The sequence below is a fragment of the Triticum aestivum genome, chromosome 6A (genome assembly GCF_018294505.1).
Source record: "Triticum aestivum cultivar Chinese Spring chromosome 6A, IWGSC CS RefSeq v2.1, whole genome shotgun sequence".
Taxonomy (NCBI): Eukaryota; Viridiplantae; Streptophyta; class Magnoliopsida; order Poales; family Poaceae; genus Triticum; species Triticum aestivum.
The window spans coordinates 596,612,795-596,631,220 of record NC_057809.1 but is presented as its reverse complement, the minus strand read 5'-3'; positions in this window follow the sequence as shown (position 1 = coordinate 596,631,220).

Genomic DNA, 18,426 nt, shown 5'->3' with positions numbered 1-18,426 from the left:
CGCGTCGTGATCCGGCGACTCGGTTCCGCCGCGATAAGATGCTCTAATCTGATCGCTGTTGCCAGTACGGCTCCGCATGTGGGTTTCCTTCGATTATGGTCGACCGGGCGATCCAACGTGGCCGTCTCTTTCGTTGGTAAGTGTTGCGCAAGTTTTTTTTTTTTTTGAGCGCAAGTTTGCCAAGAAGGATTGTCGCAAAAGGATGCCGCTAGGTCTCCTCAGTTGAGTAACATAACATGTAGTAAAAAGGAAACTAGTAATTTGCACAGTCTTAGTGTAAGATCTCATTAATACAACATACGACTGACACATAATTAAGTCTTGGTCGATTGAGATTTAGCAAGGCAGGTTGCAAACATATTGACTAATCTCCTACCCAGTTTTCATGACCATGTGTCTTTGCTTCCAGGCATGTTATACTTTGCTATTAGACATATCGTGTAGAATAGTAACACCAAATTCTTGAAAGGCATTAACACATGGGCCAATAGCTCCTGTGCGACGTTTTTGATGTGAATTTGCTTGAGTGCAACGTTGTTCGAGTGAATGGCTGTGATGCGACACACTTGAGCGTGTAAATAGCTCCAATGCGACATGGCTCTGTTTAACCGTGAAATGAAAAACACGAGGGTTAGCGATTTGAGTTATGACACGCGGGACCCACCAGTTACTCGCATGCGGGTGGGACCCACAACTTATCCACACAAGCATGCCCGTGCTCATCAGCGTGCCCCGACCCGAGCCAGCCCGCCCCCCTCCATTGCTTACCCTGCCCCTTTCCTTTCCCACCTTCTTCTTCCTCTACTCCGGCAACGAAGCGCGCCGCCGGCGAGTGATGTCTAGCTCGACTTCAGCCACCTGCCAACCATGGACGCAGTATGGTCCACTGCCGTTGACAAGATGCCCCGATTGCCCACGCATGGAGCCTCTCAAGCGTTTGACTTGTGTGAGGGAAGAAAATGGCAACCGTGGGCGCGAGTTTGTGAAATGTTTGAGCAAGCCACAGCCGGGGCAGGTTAGATCTGTGTTCTTGACCAATTCTATGGTCTAATTTCTCCCGATTTCTTTCTTTTTCCCTCGAATTAGGGCGGTGGATCTGGGTGGTGGATCTAGGATTCATGCGCCGCCGGCCCCCTGTTTTCAGGTTCTGAAGAAATGTGGGCATTTTGAGTGGCTCGATGAATATGTTGAAAGGTTGAAATTGGAGGGATCAACCCCAACCCAAGAGCTCAATTTTGGGGGGCGGCTTGCCGTGGAACAAGCCCCCAATTTGGCGGACAGAGCCGATCCGATGATGCACAGTGCAGAACTGAAGTGTGAATTGAAGAAAATCGGCAAGCAACTAAAGCATCTGATCGATTTGAAGCAACAAGCAAATATGATGGCGGGAGCATTTTATGGTTGTGTCATTGCTATGGGTTTATTTTACTTGATGTTCATCAATCGCTAGAATTTGTTATAGTTTCAGTTAGTTAGTCAGCTAGTTTCAGGGGTGCCCAGTAGTTTGAGTTAGCCAGGGATCATTTGTTAGATGAACTTGAATTCGTGTGAAGCAAAACTTGCTTGAATTATTGTAATGATATTCTCAGGGGCCATATTCAGTGTTGATGCTCTGTTTCCTCTGTTTTTGTTCTTCAGTTAACAGAGTACACACCCAAATTCAGTTTCTAGTAAAAAAAACAAAACTGGGCTGCCGAATAGATGTTGGGCCGTGAGAAAATGGACCCTGAGAAAATAACCATGCCCAAAATAGAGACCAGCCCGCCCGCGTAGGGGCACCAGCCCACCCGCGTAGCGGCACCAGCCCACCTCTAACTTCGGCAAATAAAATGTTACTTATTTTTACTTTGGCCTTTTTCTTGCACTAAATTTTGTGATGGATCATTTTTTGATGCAATAAAACCAAATGTTAATTGTTTTTATGCATGTCTACGGTTCCATGAACTAAATGAGTTGCATGAAGTAAATTAGTTTGCATTTCCTAGTGGCATGTCCATAGTGGGTTTGCATGGGGCTCCTAGTTGCATGTCCATGGTTTGGCCAATATTTTGAAGATGGTGTGTGTGTGGTGAGATTGAGGTGTAGCAACCCGGGCTCGTAGCAACCCATAGCAATACACAAATAATAAGCAAGAACAACCCATAGCAATCTTCAAATAATAGCACGAAACACACAATATATATAGTAGCATAACTATTGCAACCCATAGTTCCACGATAACCTTACAACTCCATGATAGCCTTACAACTTAAAATACTAATACAACTTAAAAAAACTAATACGATAAGCTAGATAGATCGGGGGGCACCAAACGCGGGTTCTTCTTCGGGCTCTTCTTCTCCTTCTCCCGGGGAACAACGCCACCTCGCTCCTCCGGGCGCCGTCCTTCACTCCTCCCCGTTGTTGATGGGGTACGGGAGCGTGTGCATAACGCCGTTGTTGGGGAAGATGCTCTGGAAGTCGGTGAAGATATTGTAGGTGGTGAAAGCTATGAACTCACAACCAACCCAATACGCTCGCCCGAGGAGATGGAAAGCATCGAAAGGGTTAGTGAACGTGGCGAGGAGCCCAACCACAACGCCGTTGTGGTTGACCTCCTCAACATGGTACATCCGAGGAGAGCCGCGGGGGAGGTGGCGGAAGCCGGCCGCAAGGAAGAACTCCGTTAACTCCCTTGCGCCCCTCCATCTCGAGATCGCCCAAACCCTAAGGGTTCTCTCTACATACACTCCGGCCGGGTAGAGCCTTTCCGGCACGGTTGGGGGGAAGCGGTAGGTGGGGGCGGTGTACTGCATGGTGGCGGGGTGGCTCGAGTGCTCGGTCGGGTTTGATGGAGAAGAATGAAGAAGAAGGGCAGAGGAGGCAGAGGATGGGGTATGATGGATGAGGAGGGAGAGGACGATAGTGCCCGGCTTAAATAGCCCAAGTGCGACGTCGTTTCACCCCGTCGAAACCCTAGAATTAATGGGCGGGCGGCGTTTGGTGGCGCCCCATGAAAGCATGTACACGAGCGTGGCCGTGGGAAACGGACTGCTACGCTTCTGTGCCACCGGTCGTGGGTCAAGGGGGACGGGCTCACGCACGCGTCTGTGCCGTCGTGGGTCAAGGGGACACGCCTTCCCCGGGTTCTCTGCGTGTGCCGCCCGTGCATGCATGCCGTTGCCCATTAATTTGCTCATCTTGCTAGGGCCTGGCTAGAGGGCAAGGTTCGGTCGATGGGAGACGTGACAATAATGTACGCCTTCTTTTGCCCATCTTGTAACGGGCAGCACGCCATTTGAACTGCATCGATACCCACATCGATACCATGCCAGTATTGCGTCGTCAAAGAGGAGCACGCCATGCACAGCGTGCACACCACGCCATGCAGCGTTGGCTTTTTGGTTGTCTTCATCGGGCTGCTGCATTGTGGCCGGGTGCATGCTTTGATGCGACGCTGCATCGGTTCTAATGGTAGGCATGCGACAGGTTACTGCGTTGATAGGGGTGGCGGAGCAGGGCTACGTCGAGGCATGCATGCAACGCACGGGCGCAGTCCTGCGGGTGGGCATGCATGCTGCGGGTAGGCACGGGCACGCATGCAACGATGGAAAGGGCACTCCGTAGGCTTGGTCCATGCACCGCGTCAACTCTTGCCGTTGGATTCAAATGAACGGTCCTGATGCTCCAACGAGAGAGGCTGATCCAAACCCCACCGCGTCAACCAATCAGCGCGTCTCATGCGGATCGCTGCACACTGTAGCTAACCCTAGCGCCTGATCTCAACCGTCCACGCACAACGATCGACGACCAGGTAGTGTGCGGGGTTTTGAGGGGTTTTGAGAGGGGTTTTGAGGGGTTTTGAGAGGTTTTGACTGATTAGGGTTGAGCATAACTAATTCAAAAAAAATCAAAAAAATATAAAACTTGCGCACATAGTCTTATTATGTCGTATAGTAACGAGAAAAAAATATAAATATGGTTTACATACATTTTTACGAAAAATCCTTCACAAAATTGTTATTCCTCAAACAATGTAGTATGGAGTTGAAGGGAGAGAGTAGTGGGCACCCGAGAGTAGGTGGAGTTTTGAAAATGAAAAGTGTGAAAACCTCACCAAAACTTCATTTTGGATTGACTAAGAAAGATCTGAACTTACTTTTCTCATTTTCATGTTTTAAACTTGTTTTATATATAATTTTCTATTAAACCTTGTTTTTTCAAAAAGAAAAGAAAAAATAGAAAATTAATTCAATAAATAGTGAGACTTTAGATTTACACTATATAGGTAGAATAGATGTGTAGAAAAATTATTTGGCTGGTTTAGACAAGGTGCCAAAAAAACTTGCTTAAATATGAGGCCGTTTACCCTACCTTTGGAGGTCATTTGAAACACACTTTTCATGACTATGAGTTCAACTTACCAAAAGGGCTCGGAATGATCAGCAAGCAAACATATTTCAGTTGAGGTACTTTAGATAGCACTAAAACATCAATAGCCCAAATTTAAATTTAAATTTGAATTTTATTTGGCTGGTTTAGACAAACAAGTTCGAATAGAAATATGGGGATACATAGTGACTACCAGTACGCACCAAGTTACAAATATTATTACATGTCCCAAATTTTCAAACTATTCTCTGTTCTACTTCTTCCTACCACGTCGTGTGCCCTTCTTCGCCTTAGCCCTTCTTATTTTTGGTTCTACTACACACACAAGTTCACTGATCATCTTGGTTTTCTTCACTGGTCTTTTCAACACCTCGCCAATACCCTCGTGATCAGTGTCTTCAGTCTCAATGTTGACAACAGTTTCAGTTTCTTTGGTGTGTACCTCAACATGGGTTTCTTCAGTCTGAACCTCGACACGCTCAGGTTCAGTTTCTTCAGTCTGAACCTCGACACGCTCAAATTCAGTTTCTTCGGTGTGCACCTCCACATCAGTTTCTTCAGTCTGAATGTTGACTGCAGCAGGATTTTCTTCAGTCTGCTCAGGCTCAGGCACACTTCTCTTCTTTCTACCGCCATTGACTCTTGCTTTTTTGGTTGGCCAACACTGTTCAACAACAAGGGGCTGACTTGCTCGCTTCCTCCTGTGCAGAAAATGTTATAGATATACTAATTGGAAAAAAGCACCAAATCAAAACACAGACAAATAAACAAGAACATACTTTGGCTTATCAGGAGTGTAACGGCATTTGATAGATCCCACTCTGTGCCCAAGTTCCTGGCACAACTTGCATCTATTTTTGTTACCTTTTTGGGCCCTTTTTGGCTTTTCATCTTTCTTTCCCTTCTTACTACTCCCACCTTTCTCAAACCATGCCTTGAATCTACTCTGTTTAGGCCTGCCAGCCTTTCTTTTCGTCAAGGGAGGACACATGGAAAATTCAATGTCCACTTCAGGCCACTGAGACTGATCTGTAAGTGCTGGAATTGGAGTAGCATATGCAGCTTTGAATCTTGCTACCGAATAATATTCATGCAGATATGGGTGCATGTTTATCTTCGGTTGGGATGCTAAGAAAAGAATGGCATGCTCACATGGTTTACCAGTGTGTTGCCACTCGAGGCAAGTGCAATCATGCAATTCAGTGTTAACAACATGTCTCCTTCCAGTTTTGTTATCTCTAACTTCAGCACCCCAAGGTGAAGATTTTTCAACAAACAAATGTGAAAGACTTCTGCTCCTATTGACCACCTGTTGTACCACTGCTGGAAGCTTATCACCTTGCAGACAATCACCTATCCTTCTTCTCAATTCCCACAACCGCATGAGCATGATCCTAATTTGGTCAACCATGTCATGCACAGGCAAATCTTTTAACTCCTTCACCTTATTGTTGAAACTCTCTGCCAAATTGTTGTTGATGTGGTCACACTTGATGGCAGTGTTGAATGCTGACCTGTACCATAACAAAGAATGGTAGGTGTTCAGCCATGGACCAAACTCATCACATGCTGCCATTATCTTATCAAGATGATATTTGTGTGTCTGTCTAGTGTAAGATCTTGCTGCTGGCCACATGCGCCCAAATTCTTCTCCTCTAAATTTTTTGATCAAATTCATCCACAAATGACCGAAGCACTCCCTCTGCTCAGCATGTGGGAAAACATTTTTCACTGAATTTTCAAGCCCCTTACATGCATCTGTGTGTATAGCCAAAGGTGACACTGGCCCTAGGCATCTTTTCAACTGGATCATGAACCATGTCCATGAAGCCTCTGTTTCTGACTGAAACAAGCCAACAGCAATAGGAAACATCCAGTTGTGTCCATCTAGAGCATTGCATGCTGCCAACTGACCATTCCACTTGCCTGTCAAAAATGATGAGTCTATGCTCAAATATGGACGGCACCCTGCTTTGAAGCCATCTATGCAAGGCTTCAAAGCCATAAAAAACTTGGAGAACTTGACTTCACCTTTGGCTGATACCTCTGTATCTATCTCCACAACACTACCAGGTGACCTCTTTTCCACCTCTGCTTTGAAGTTGTAAAGCATCCTAAATGTATTTGCCCAATCACCATATAAGTTTTTCATTGTCCTTTGTTTTGCCTTCCACACTGTGGTATATTTCAGTTTAATGGGGTACATCTTTTCCAAGTCTACTTTGAGTTTCTTGGCAGTAGTGTTTGGTGTTTTGGCTAAAATTGGGGTGATCTTTTCTGCAACCCAAAGTTGTGATGTCATGGTTGATACTCTCTGTGAACTTGTAATACAAGTATGTTGATTGGGGATTTGGTTAACCCTGACAGTACTTCCATCAGGTTGCAGTCTAGCAGATATGTACCACTTGCAAGGCTTGACACTACCATCAAATCCTCTGCACCTCGCATAAAACTTCTTTCTATCAGTCCAAACAGTCTTGGCATCAAACTCATGTTTCACTGCATAAGTCTTGAAACACATCCTAAACTCCTTCATGCTTGGGAAGAACTTGCCTACTTCAATGACAGGGTTTTCTTTGTCATACACATGCACCAGCTCATCATCATGTGCATCATCTACTTCATCTGCAGCTTGTTCCATCAATTGTCCATCTACATCTTCATCAACATTAGCAGGCAAACTAGATTCTCCCCTCTCCTGCTTATCTCTGTCATCGACTGGAATGCCAAAAAGTTTGGCCATCTCAATGTCAGGCATTGGTGCAATGACCAAATCAGTAGGCTCATCTAATTCAACTACATTCCAATCAACAGTTGCTGCAGTTTCAGTTTCAATTCCAGTCACCTGTCCCTCTTCGGCTATTACTGTAAGTTCAGTACACATGGGAATCAATGGCCTCTGTGTAGCCCAATCATCATCTACCATCTGCGCAGCCAATTGTGATGGCACATATCCAACCTTCGAAAAAATATTCAGATCAACCAGCTCAGCAAAAAAATTAGCTCGTTTGCTTGTCCAGCCGTTTTGCCGATCGATTTCATCAACAATCTGTTCACCATCTTCCATTCTCACATACTCTCCTTTCCAATCATCAAACCGCAACAGTGATACTTCTTGCTCTGGACCCCAAACAACATTCTCCCCAATTTTTTCCACCCATTTCTTCACTGCCTTCTCTCCCATGTTCTGTAGAACTTGTGGATCAATCTCTGTAAACTCAACCTCCCATTTAACAATTGTGTCTCTCTCAATGTTCTGAATGCTACCATCAACTAATTTTGCCTTTGATGGAAAGAAATTGACCGTCAATTCGAAGGTCCGAGCGGCAGCATCCCCTCTGTCAGTGGCAGACAGTGTGAGCCCGTGAGAAAGAGCAGACTAGGCCCTAATTGCATGCAAAATTGGATCAGAGAGAGGAGCATTACCTATTCGAAGTTGAATCTGGGGGCTCCATCTCAGTATGCCCACGGGCTCCCCTCACAACCTATCGATTCAACAAGCGAAAACAGAGGAAACGAGCTGAGATCTACGTGGCCGAGAGAGGAACGGGAGGGGGACTAGGGTTTTCACTCACCATTTTTTGAGGACGAAGGCTCCGCCGCCGTTGAGAACGAGGGCTCCGCCGCCGCCGTTGAGAATGCAAGATCCGCCGCCACCGGAGAAGAAGGGGGGAGGGGGCAGAGTGGCGGGTCCGGCACGGTCGGGCGGCAGGGCACGGTCAGCTGTTTTGAGGAGCAATTAAGTTGGACCCACATGTCCTAACATAAACGGGCTTGGTTGACGACCAATTTAACCACATTTAACACCCCATGTGGCCCTGGGATATTTACCTGCTTAAATGTGTCGCACCACAGCCATTCGCTCGAACAACGTCGCACTCAAGCAAATTCACATCAAACACGTCGCACAGGAGCTATTGGCCCATTAACACATAAGGGCATCTCCAACGTTGACCTCCAAATTCTCTTCGTCATCCATTCGCGGACATAGGGGTACCCCTCCGTGGACACTGATGTGAAAGCCTACTATCCAACGCTACCTGCATACATCCAGCCTGATTTTTTTTAAAGCCCGCATAGTCAAATAGCTGAATATATAGTCTTGGGCAGTTCAAATGTCCAAATGCAGCGGTACTTCTAATCAAATAAGTTCAAATATTACGCTCAAGCATCTGTAGCGAGTCTGTGCACTTCTGGTAACCAGAAAACCCAATCCTTCCCACGACGTTCTTATTCAAGATGAAGTAGTCATCAAAGGACCAGACACCATGGTAGAGACGATCGAAGACATTTTTGCGCATCCAAAACAGCCGGTGAAAATTGTCAGCAAAAAGGGCAATGTAGTCAGACATGAGCGTCAAATGGCCGCGCGCCTTGTTGCGGTTGTGCACTCGACGATCCTTGATCGATCCCTTGAAATTAAGAACATGCTCTGCGTCTGCAAGGACCGCCTGCTCTTCCACACTCGATGACTTGTGTGGCGGTCGGAGGAGAGCATTGGAATGGCAGCGATGGAGGAGAAGCGGCTCGGATCCCCGGTGTACCGTTGAAGGTGCGGGACTCGTCGAGTACCGACAGGTGTGTGCCGGGGCGGCCGGTGTGGTGGAACGGCGACGAAGGCAAGAGAGAAAAGGGGAAGGAGAGAAAGTAGGAGGATAAAGATGCGGGGACCGGGAAAAGTTCGGGTGGGGTTTTGGGTGGGGCGGGGGTGTCGGAGTCCTAAGTGTCTAATGTCCGGACTCTCGTAAAGACCCCCAGTCTCTAATTTGCGGTCAGAAGTGCATCTAGACTGCCCGGCCGACCGATACAGATCCACATTAGATGTCACAACTTGTTCGGGCCATGCGGTCCAAACGTGTGCATATGCTTCTAGTATGGTTTGAGGGTGGGCTTTGACGACCTCCTAAGGCCCACCGAGAAACAAACAATAGCACTTAACTATGAACATAAAAGCAAAAAAGTAGACGGTAAGACAAAAATGATGTAGCAAGGCGTGCATATGGTTCTAGTAATTAACACTCCAATGGCAGGGTATACAAAAATCAAAGTTGATGGGGCTACAAATCGGAACTCACCAGGAGGATCTTAAAGTGTCATTTGCCGGGATTTCACTGGTAAATTTTTGGGCGCTTCAGCCATCAGGTGTCAAGGCATTACAGGCCCGACAGTACTGGAAACACTAGCTTGTCGCGAAGCTGTCAACCTGACTCTAGATCTCTCTTTAACACATGTCATAATAGTTTCGCATTGTCAGGAGCTTATCATGAACATCAATAATAATGCAGGTGGGCTGTATGGCAGTATAGTAAAAGAGAGCAGAAAGTTTGTCACATTTTGTGACATGTTCTTTCATCGTCGAGGGAAGGACGTCAGACAAACATAGAGGCTCATAGCCTCGCTAAACACGCTTGGGACGTCATGTGTGGCTCCTCGCTAAACTAAGAAAGGTTTTGCATTTTTTTCCTTGGAAAAATGCAGTACGTGGCCACGAATTGCCTACTCAGTCAGGGCATCTCCAGCCGCGCATCCAGGAAGGCCTCTCCAGGCGTTTTTTCTGCGCCGGCGCCGAAAAATCGGCTCAGTCGTGCCCCCAGGAGCCCGATTTTCGCCGGCCTGGGCCGAAAACAGCGCCGGCGGACCCAGGCCGAACCCGGCGCGCTGGGGGCGCCTGGGGGCGCCGGGCGAACTTTTTTGGCGTGAAAAAGCCGCGGGCCCGCCGCGTCAGCGACACGGCTCTCTTCTCGGCCCTTCGTCGTCCTCATCGCCTCGTTTCCCGCGGCAAATCAATACCAAAGCTGCCGCGCTGCCGCGCTGCCGCGCCGGTCAGCCTGCGCCATTGATGCCTCACGGGCGGCGCAGTAAAGGCCGGATGACGCGCGTCCCTCGCCCTCCCTCGCCCGCCACGCGTACGCACGGCGGGCACGCGTACGAGCGGCGCCTCTGTCTATATAAGACGCGCCCCAGCGAGCTTGGTGATCTCACGCTCTCTTGACGCCGTCGTTCCCCCTCTCCTCTCTCTCGCCATCTCCAGTTCATCACCCTTGCCCGAGCGCTTCCAAGGCGACGGCGCGGCGGCGAACGGCTTCGGCCGCCGCCATCTTCACGAGGACGAGGCTCGCCTCCTTTACGAGGCCGAGTACCCGGTCCCGCCAGACATGCGGGTGCCCGTGGCGTGGAGGATCAGCGCCGGCGGCGTGCCGGTGCCCCCGGTACCCACCGGCGCGGCGCGGCGCGCGGAGATCGCGCGCATCCGCTCGAACCTGCCGCGGGCGGCGAGGGAGGGGCCACGGTACGTCCCCGACAGCCCGCTCTAGGACCCTTATTTCCGCCGCCGCCAGGCCCAGCAGCTCGAGGCCACCAAACGGCGTAGAGCCCTCTGGCAGGCTCAACGCCGCCGGTCGGCGTCGGTGGTGGGGCGTGCCCAGGCGCACGTTGGAGGCCGTCCTCGAGTACATCGAGGGCGGTAACACGCCGCGCCTCGAGTACCCCGCTCCCCCGTCTTTCTCACGCCGCCGGGGAAGCTCCTGGACCCCGAGGCGCATGGAGACCGGGGGGTCCTCCTCCTCGTCCGGCGGCTCGCCCTGCCTCCGCCCCGTCAAGCCGGAGCCCCAGGGCATGCCGGTCAGCGCGCACACCCGCAACTCCGGCGTCCGCATCGGCGCCAACGCCTCCCCACCCACCGGCCGCTTCATCCTCGTCGAGCCCAAGCCGGAGCCCGTCCTCCCCGCGGAGTACGAGGAGGTAGCCCGGCGCGGCTTCTCCGACGAGAACGCCCTGCGGTGGGGGCGGGAGGACTACCTCCGCGACGAGATGGTCCGGCGGCGCAGGGCCCTGGAGGAGATCGCCGCCCGCAAGCGTGGGCGCGAGGACGAGCACGACGTCGTGGTCCTCGACAGCGACGACGACGACGACGCCCCTGGACCGTCTAACCCGCCGCGCCAACCGGGGGAGGGATGCAGCAGGGACGGCGGAGGCGTATGCGGGGGCGGCGGCGGCGACGACGACGACGACGACGGTGACTACACGCGGTTGTACATCCTCCTCGGCATGTAGAACCGCGTGGGCGGGCGGCGAGGGAGACGGCGGGGGTAACCCGCGGTAGTTTTTTTTATAAAATATGTTTAAGTTTGAACGAACTCGTCGATGTTTGCGTTAAATTTAAGTTATGTTTGCGCCGTTTTTGATTTTTTTTGACTAACTGTGGGCGCCGCGACTGGGGGGCATCACGCCCCCAGTGCGCGGTTTAGCGCCGGTACGCCTCCAGGGGGCGACTTTTTGCCCCTCCTAGAAGCCAACGGCTGAAGATGCCCTCAGATGACAGTGCCACTGAACTTCTCCGGGTTCCATGCCAGCATGCAGATCTTCCAGCCCGAGTGACTGCGCAGACTCGATCGTTGCCCTCGCGCGCTGGCAAGAGAGTCACCGCTGCTCGTGCCGTGTCGGCGGTCAGTGGCAAAGAGAGGCCGACCTCCTTCGAATCCTTCCAAAGTGCCAGGTCCATCTGTGCGTCCGCCGGCGCGAGCGAGTCCGGCCTTGGACAGTGCTCGGTGCTGGCTTGTCGACGACGCTGACATTCCACTTCCAGAGCTTCTTCTGGTTAGCAAACGGCCGTGAGGTATTTCACGAGTTTTTTAGTATACGTACAACCAACTTGTCAGATATTCAACGAGTACTAACTATTCCACAACCATCAGCAGCCCCACTTTTTTTTATTCTACTTAGCAGCTGCATGCCCAACGCATCCAGCGTATTCCAATCTGGTCGATCGCCAGCGAGCTTTATCTTTGCGTCGACGCAGTAGGTTGGGACAACTAATTTCCTATTTAATTATGTCACATCTAAATGTCCACTATGTTTGTGTTTTATTTTTTTCTCAGTTTTTTTGTTTCAAGTTGCTGCATTATTTGTGAAAGCTTAGATGTGATATCTTTAAAAAATATCTTGATGTGAATTAGACAAACTGTTTTATAGGAGTAAAATATCAAGATATTTAGTCGCGGCCGACGACGACTTGGTGAGGGCTATGGGAAATTAAGCGTCCATCCCGGTCCTGTCGCTACGATTACGCTGCGTGTAGATCAACTGGGAATTAAGTAGGTGGGAGACATAATAGTAGACTCGTCGACATGCAAACTGAGATCAAATTTGCACATGCGTCCATTGATTGGGACGGCGTGTTCCTGCGGATATTGGAAATCTCTTTCTGTTTATCTAAATTCTTCTAGAAACACAAAATATTTTGTAGCTAATTAGTTTTTTTTGAAGTTTTTTTGCACTACTATTTCTGAAACATTTGTTACTGGATCCAGACGAACAGGGTCAAAAGTTTGGACTAAAACTCAATGGGGTGACATGGCCCTTCCTACAGGCTAGCCATGATAGTACAGTAGGTCATCGTCCCTAACTATTTGTTCAGCCTCCAAGTCGGACACCGTGCGCCCGAGGGTAGGGAAGCAGATTTCGTGTTGCATACGCTGAAGTACATAGTAGGACTAGTGCAGAACCGGGATATTTTACAGGTCAACGTGGACACGACGAGGGGACATGCCAGTGTATGCCACTGAGAGGTCAACTTCCAACTCCACAATCTTCCAGCAAGATCTTTATTAGAGCATCTACAAGAACAACTGGTAATCCACTTCATAAGAGCTCTGTTGTGGCCATTCGATGCAATCACCTCAATCTAGAGCACATCCTTCAAAGCTTGCCGGCGAAAAGGGCGTCCTTCCCCTTAAGATATTTGGGCCTTCCTCTATCTGTCTGGAAGATTAAGTTGGTGGATTGACAATTCCTTGTGGACAAGGTTGCGAGCAAGTTGGTTACCTATGATGGCCAAAATATCACCACCATTGGACGCACAGCCCTTGTCAAGTCCGTCATCACCTCACAAGCGATCTACTAAATCACGCCGTTGGTCATACCGCCGAGCATTCTTCAAAGCATCAACAAACTCGAGCGAGCCTTCCTTTGGTTCGGATCGGACAAGACGACGGGTGCTAAGTGCAAGGTGAATTGGGAGATTGTTTGCCGACCGCGTGAATATGGCGGTCTAGGGGTCCTCAACACCGACAAATTTGCGAGGGCCTTGCGTTTGAGGTGGCCATGGCATGAATGGACCGCACCTCACAAGATGTGGGTGGGTTTGGGAAACCCATGTGACGAGGACGACCTTGACTTCTTTTATGCGTCCACAACCATCACCATGGGGAATAGGGCTAAAACACCTTTTTGGGATTCTCCCTGGCTCCATGGATGCAAGCCCAAGGACGTCGCTCCTCTCGTCTTTGAAGCATCCTCGAGGAAAAATTGGAAGGTGCGCGAGGCCCTAAAAAATAATGCGTGGATCCTCAAGATCAACACCTCCACGGTCGTATCCATTGAACACATTCGACAATTCTTCACTCTATGGGCACTTTTAACTGATGTCCATTGAGGGAGTCCTGGATTAGGGGGTGTCCGGATGACCGGACTATACCTTCAGCCGGACTCCTGGACTATGAAGATGCAAGATTGAAGACTCCGTCTCGTGTCCGGAAGGGACTTTCCTTGGCGTGGAAGGCAAGCTTGGCGATACAGATATGAAAATCTCCTACCATTGTAACCGACTCTATGTAATCCTAACCCTATCCGGTGTCTATATAAACCGGAGGGTTTTAGTCAGTAGGACAACATACACATCCATAATCATACCATAGGCTAGCTTCTATGGTTTAGCCTCCTCGATCTCGTGGTAGATCTACTCTTGTACTATCCATATCATCAATATTAATCAAGCAGGACGTAGGGTTTTACCTCCATCGAGAGGGCCCAAACCTGGGTAAAACTTCGTGTCCCTTGTCTCCTGTTACCATCCGGCCTAGACGCACAGTTCGGGACCCCCTACCCGAGATCCGCCGGTTTTGACACCGACATTGGTGCTTTCATTGAGAGTTCCTCTGTGTCGTCGCCGTCAGGCTTGATGGCTCCTACAATCATCGATAGCGATGCAGTCCAGGGTGAGACCTTCCTCCCCGGACAGATCTTCGTCTTCGGCGGCTTCGCACTGCGGGCCAATTCGCTTGGCCGCTTGGAGCAGATCGAAAGCTACGCCCCTGACCATCAGGTCAGATTTGGAAGTTTAAACTACATGGCTGACATCCGCGGGGACTTGATCTTCGATGGATTCGAGCTACTGCCGAGCACGCTGCACTGTCACGACGAGCATGATCTAGCTCTGTCGCCGAACGGTGCCCTGGAGGCCACATCTGCATCGGCTCCGACCCTTAATTCGGAGCCAACTGCGCCGATCGAGGATAGGCGGTTGGACGCCACCTCGGGGGCTGCAACCCCAACGGCGGTTGAGCCAATCACCAGCCCCGTACTCTGCGAGACCCGTGACTCCAAGGAGCCGGACTCCTTTCCGGACTCTGAGCCCCCCGCGCCCCTGCCGATCGAATCCGATTGGGCGCCGATCATGGAGTTCACTGCCGCGGACATCTTTCAGCACTCGCCTTTTGGCGATATCCTGAAGTCACTAAAGTCTCTCTCTTTATCAGGAGAGCCCTGGCCGGACTACGGTCAGCAAGGTTGGGCTATGGACGATGAAGAAATTCAAAGCCTACCCACCACCCACTTTGTAGCCACTGTCGATGACTTAACCGACATGCTCGACTTCGACTTCGAAGATATCGACGGTATGGACGCCGATGAAGGAGATGATGAAGAACCAGTGCCTACTAGGCCCTGGAAAGCCACCTCGTCATATGACATATACATGGTGGACACCCCAAAAGAGGGAGATGGCGATGGAACAGCGGAGGATGACACCTCCAAGAAACAGCCTAAGCGCCGGCGTCAGCGGCGCCGCTCAAAATCCCGCCAACAAACACGGTGATTCCAGCACGGGAGATAATAATACTCTGGAAAGCGCCGAAGAAAACCCCCTCCAGCAAGATTTAGCACAGGAGGATGGATAAACCAGCCCTCATGAGAGAGCGGCAGACAGAGAGGTCGAGGATGATAATTATATGCCTCCCTCCGAAGACGAGGCAAGCCTCGACGATGACGAATTCGTCGTGCCAGAGGATCCCGTTGAGCAAAAGCGTTTTCAACGCAGGATTATGGCCACGGCAAGAAGCCTCAAGAAAAAACAGCAACAGCTTAGAGCTGATCAAGATTTGCTAGTCGACAGATGGACTGAAGTCCTTCCGGTCGAAGAGCATAAACTCGAACGCCCCTCCAAGAGCTACCCAAAGCGCAGCTTGCTACCCCAATTAGAGGAGGAAGCACTTGATGCGGCCGACCGACCACCTCGTGGTCGCGGCAGAGAGGCCTTTCGGCCCTCCACTCAAGCCGCACCCCGTACCAAGGCACGGGAATATGCGCCGGACTTACAAGACATGTTGGAGGACAAGGCAAGGCAAACAAGATCGATCTACGGATCGCATGGGCGCCCCACGGCTCGATACAGTAACCGTCACGCCGGCCACAAATTCGGCGGGGCCGAACACAGTAGACAAGGCTCATTGGAGCTATGTCACGATATAGCCCAGTACAGAGGCGTCGCACACCCACTCTGCTTTACAGACGAAATAATGGATCATCAAATCCCCGAGGGTTTCAAACCCGTAAACATCGAATCATATGATGACACAACAGATCCTGCGGTATGGATCGAGGATTATCTCCTTCATATCCACATGGCCCGCGGCGATGATTTCCATGCCATCAAATACCTCCCACTCAAGCTTAAAGGACCAGCTCGGCATTGGCTTAACAGCTTGCCAACAGGATCAATCAGTTGTTGGGAGGACCTGGAAGCCGCATTCCTCGACAATTTCCAGGGCACTTATGTGCGACCGCCAGACGCCGATGACCTAAGTCACGTAATTCAGCAGCCAGAGGAATCGGCCAGGCAATTCTGGACACGGTTCCTAACAAAGAAAAATCAAATAGTCGACTGTCCGGACGCTGAGGCCCTAGCAGCCTTCAAGCACAATATCCGTGACGAGTGGCTGGCCCGGCACCTTGGACAGGAAAAGCCGAAATCTATGGCAGCACTCACGACACTCATGACCCGCTTTTGCGCGGGAGAAGACAGCTGGCTTGCTCGTAGCAACAATATGACCAAGAACCCTGGTAATTCGGACACCAGGGACAGTAGTGGCAGGTCGCGTCGCAACAAGCAGAAGCGCCGCATTAACGGCGACAATGCTGAGGATACGCAGTTAATGCCGGATTCAGAGGCTCTAAATCCGGTCAGCGGAAAAAGCCATTCAAAAGGAATCCTAGGGGCCCGTCCAGTTTGGACCGAATACTCGACCGCTTGTGCCAGATACATGGCACCCCCGAAAAGCCGGCCAATCACACCAACAGGGATTGTTGGGTGTTCAAGCAGGCAGGCAAGTTAAACGCCGAAAATGAAGACAAGGGGCTGCATAGCGATGACGACGAGGAGCCCCGGCCGCCGAACAACAGTGGACAGAAGGGTTTTCCCCCACAAGTGCGGACGGTGAACATGATATACGCAACCCACGTCCCCAAAAGGGAGCGGAAGCGCGCGTTAAGGGACGTATACGCGGTAGAGCCAGTCGCCCCAAAGTTCAACCCATGGTCCTCCTGCCCGATCACCTTTGATCGAAGGGACCATCCCACTAGCATCCGTCATGGCGGATTCGCCGCATTGGTTCTAGACCCAATTATTGACGGATTTCATCTCACTAGAGTCCTTATGGACGGCGGCAGCAGCCTGAACCTGCTTTACCAGGATACAGTGCGGAAAATGGGCATAGATCCCTCGAGGATTAAGCCCACCAAAACGACCTTTAAAGGCGTAATACCAGGTGTAGAGGCCAACTGTACAGGCTCAGTCACACTTGAAGTGGTCTTCGGATCTCCGGATAATTTCCGAAGCGAGGAGTTAATCTTCGACATAGTCCCGTTTCGCAGTGGTTATCACGCACTGCTCGGGCGAACCGCATTCGCTAAGTTCAATGCGGTACCGCATTACGCATACCTTAAGCTCAAGATGCCAGGCCCTCGAGGAGTAATTACGGTCAATGGAAACACCGAACGCTCCCTCCGAACGGAGGAGCACACGGCGGCCCTTGCAGCGGAAGTTCAAAGCAGCCTCTCCAGGCAGTTCTCCAGTCCGGCCACTAAACGACCGGACACCGTCAAGCGCGCCCGGAGTAACCTACAACAAGACCGCCTGGCACGATCCGAGCAGGCGTAGCAATGCGGCCCCAACCCCAACCCTCGCAAAAAGGCGACGCCAGTACTTCGCGTACATAACTACGCTCTAGAGATACCATGGGCACAGGGGGAGGGGCACCATCACGGCACGCCCAAAACACGGCTTAAACCGTACCAGGGGCTGCCGATTTTTTAATTTTCTCTTACTTTCAGGACTTCATCCTTCGGAAGGCCTGTTCGGCAGTTCAATTGCCGCACAAACGATGCAAGAACCAGGGAAGCAGACAAGCCACGCCGCACTACGGAACTCCCAGGTGGTCTCTATCACGAGCAGTATACCCGTTCCGCATACTATTCCGCAGCTTGCCCCTGGAACGGACATGTTAACTAGTCCAACCTTCCACTTATCGCATTATTTGTATCGTTCTGCTTTGATCGCAGCCCTTTTTAATAAACAATGCATAGCTTTCGTCTATTTTTGCATTACCTTTTTTCTTTATATATGTTCCTTAACGACATGTTGCACCCGTACACGTTGGTACGGCCAAAATACGCCAGGGGCTTTAGTACCCCTCAATATGGTGTGAGAAGTCCGAACACTTTAACAAGTGCGGCACCCCGAACTTATAGCATTATATGCATCGGCTCCGAATCATGTCTTGGGTCAATAGTTGGGTTTGCCCGGCTCCTATGTTTTGGTGCCTTACGTTCCGCTATATCGGCTAAGGTAGCACTAGGAGAACCACTGCGATTGTGCCCCAGTTGAGCTGGGTCGAGCACCTCAGTGGAGAAAGCTAAAACTGACTGTCATGATGAAGCGAGAGCTGGTCGCTGTTCGAGAGGTTTTTTCGAGTCCCTAAAGACTTATGCCGCTTAGGGCGA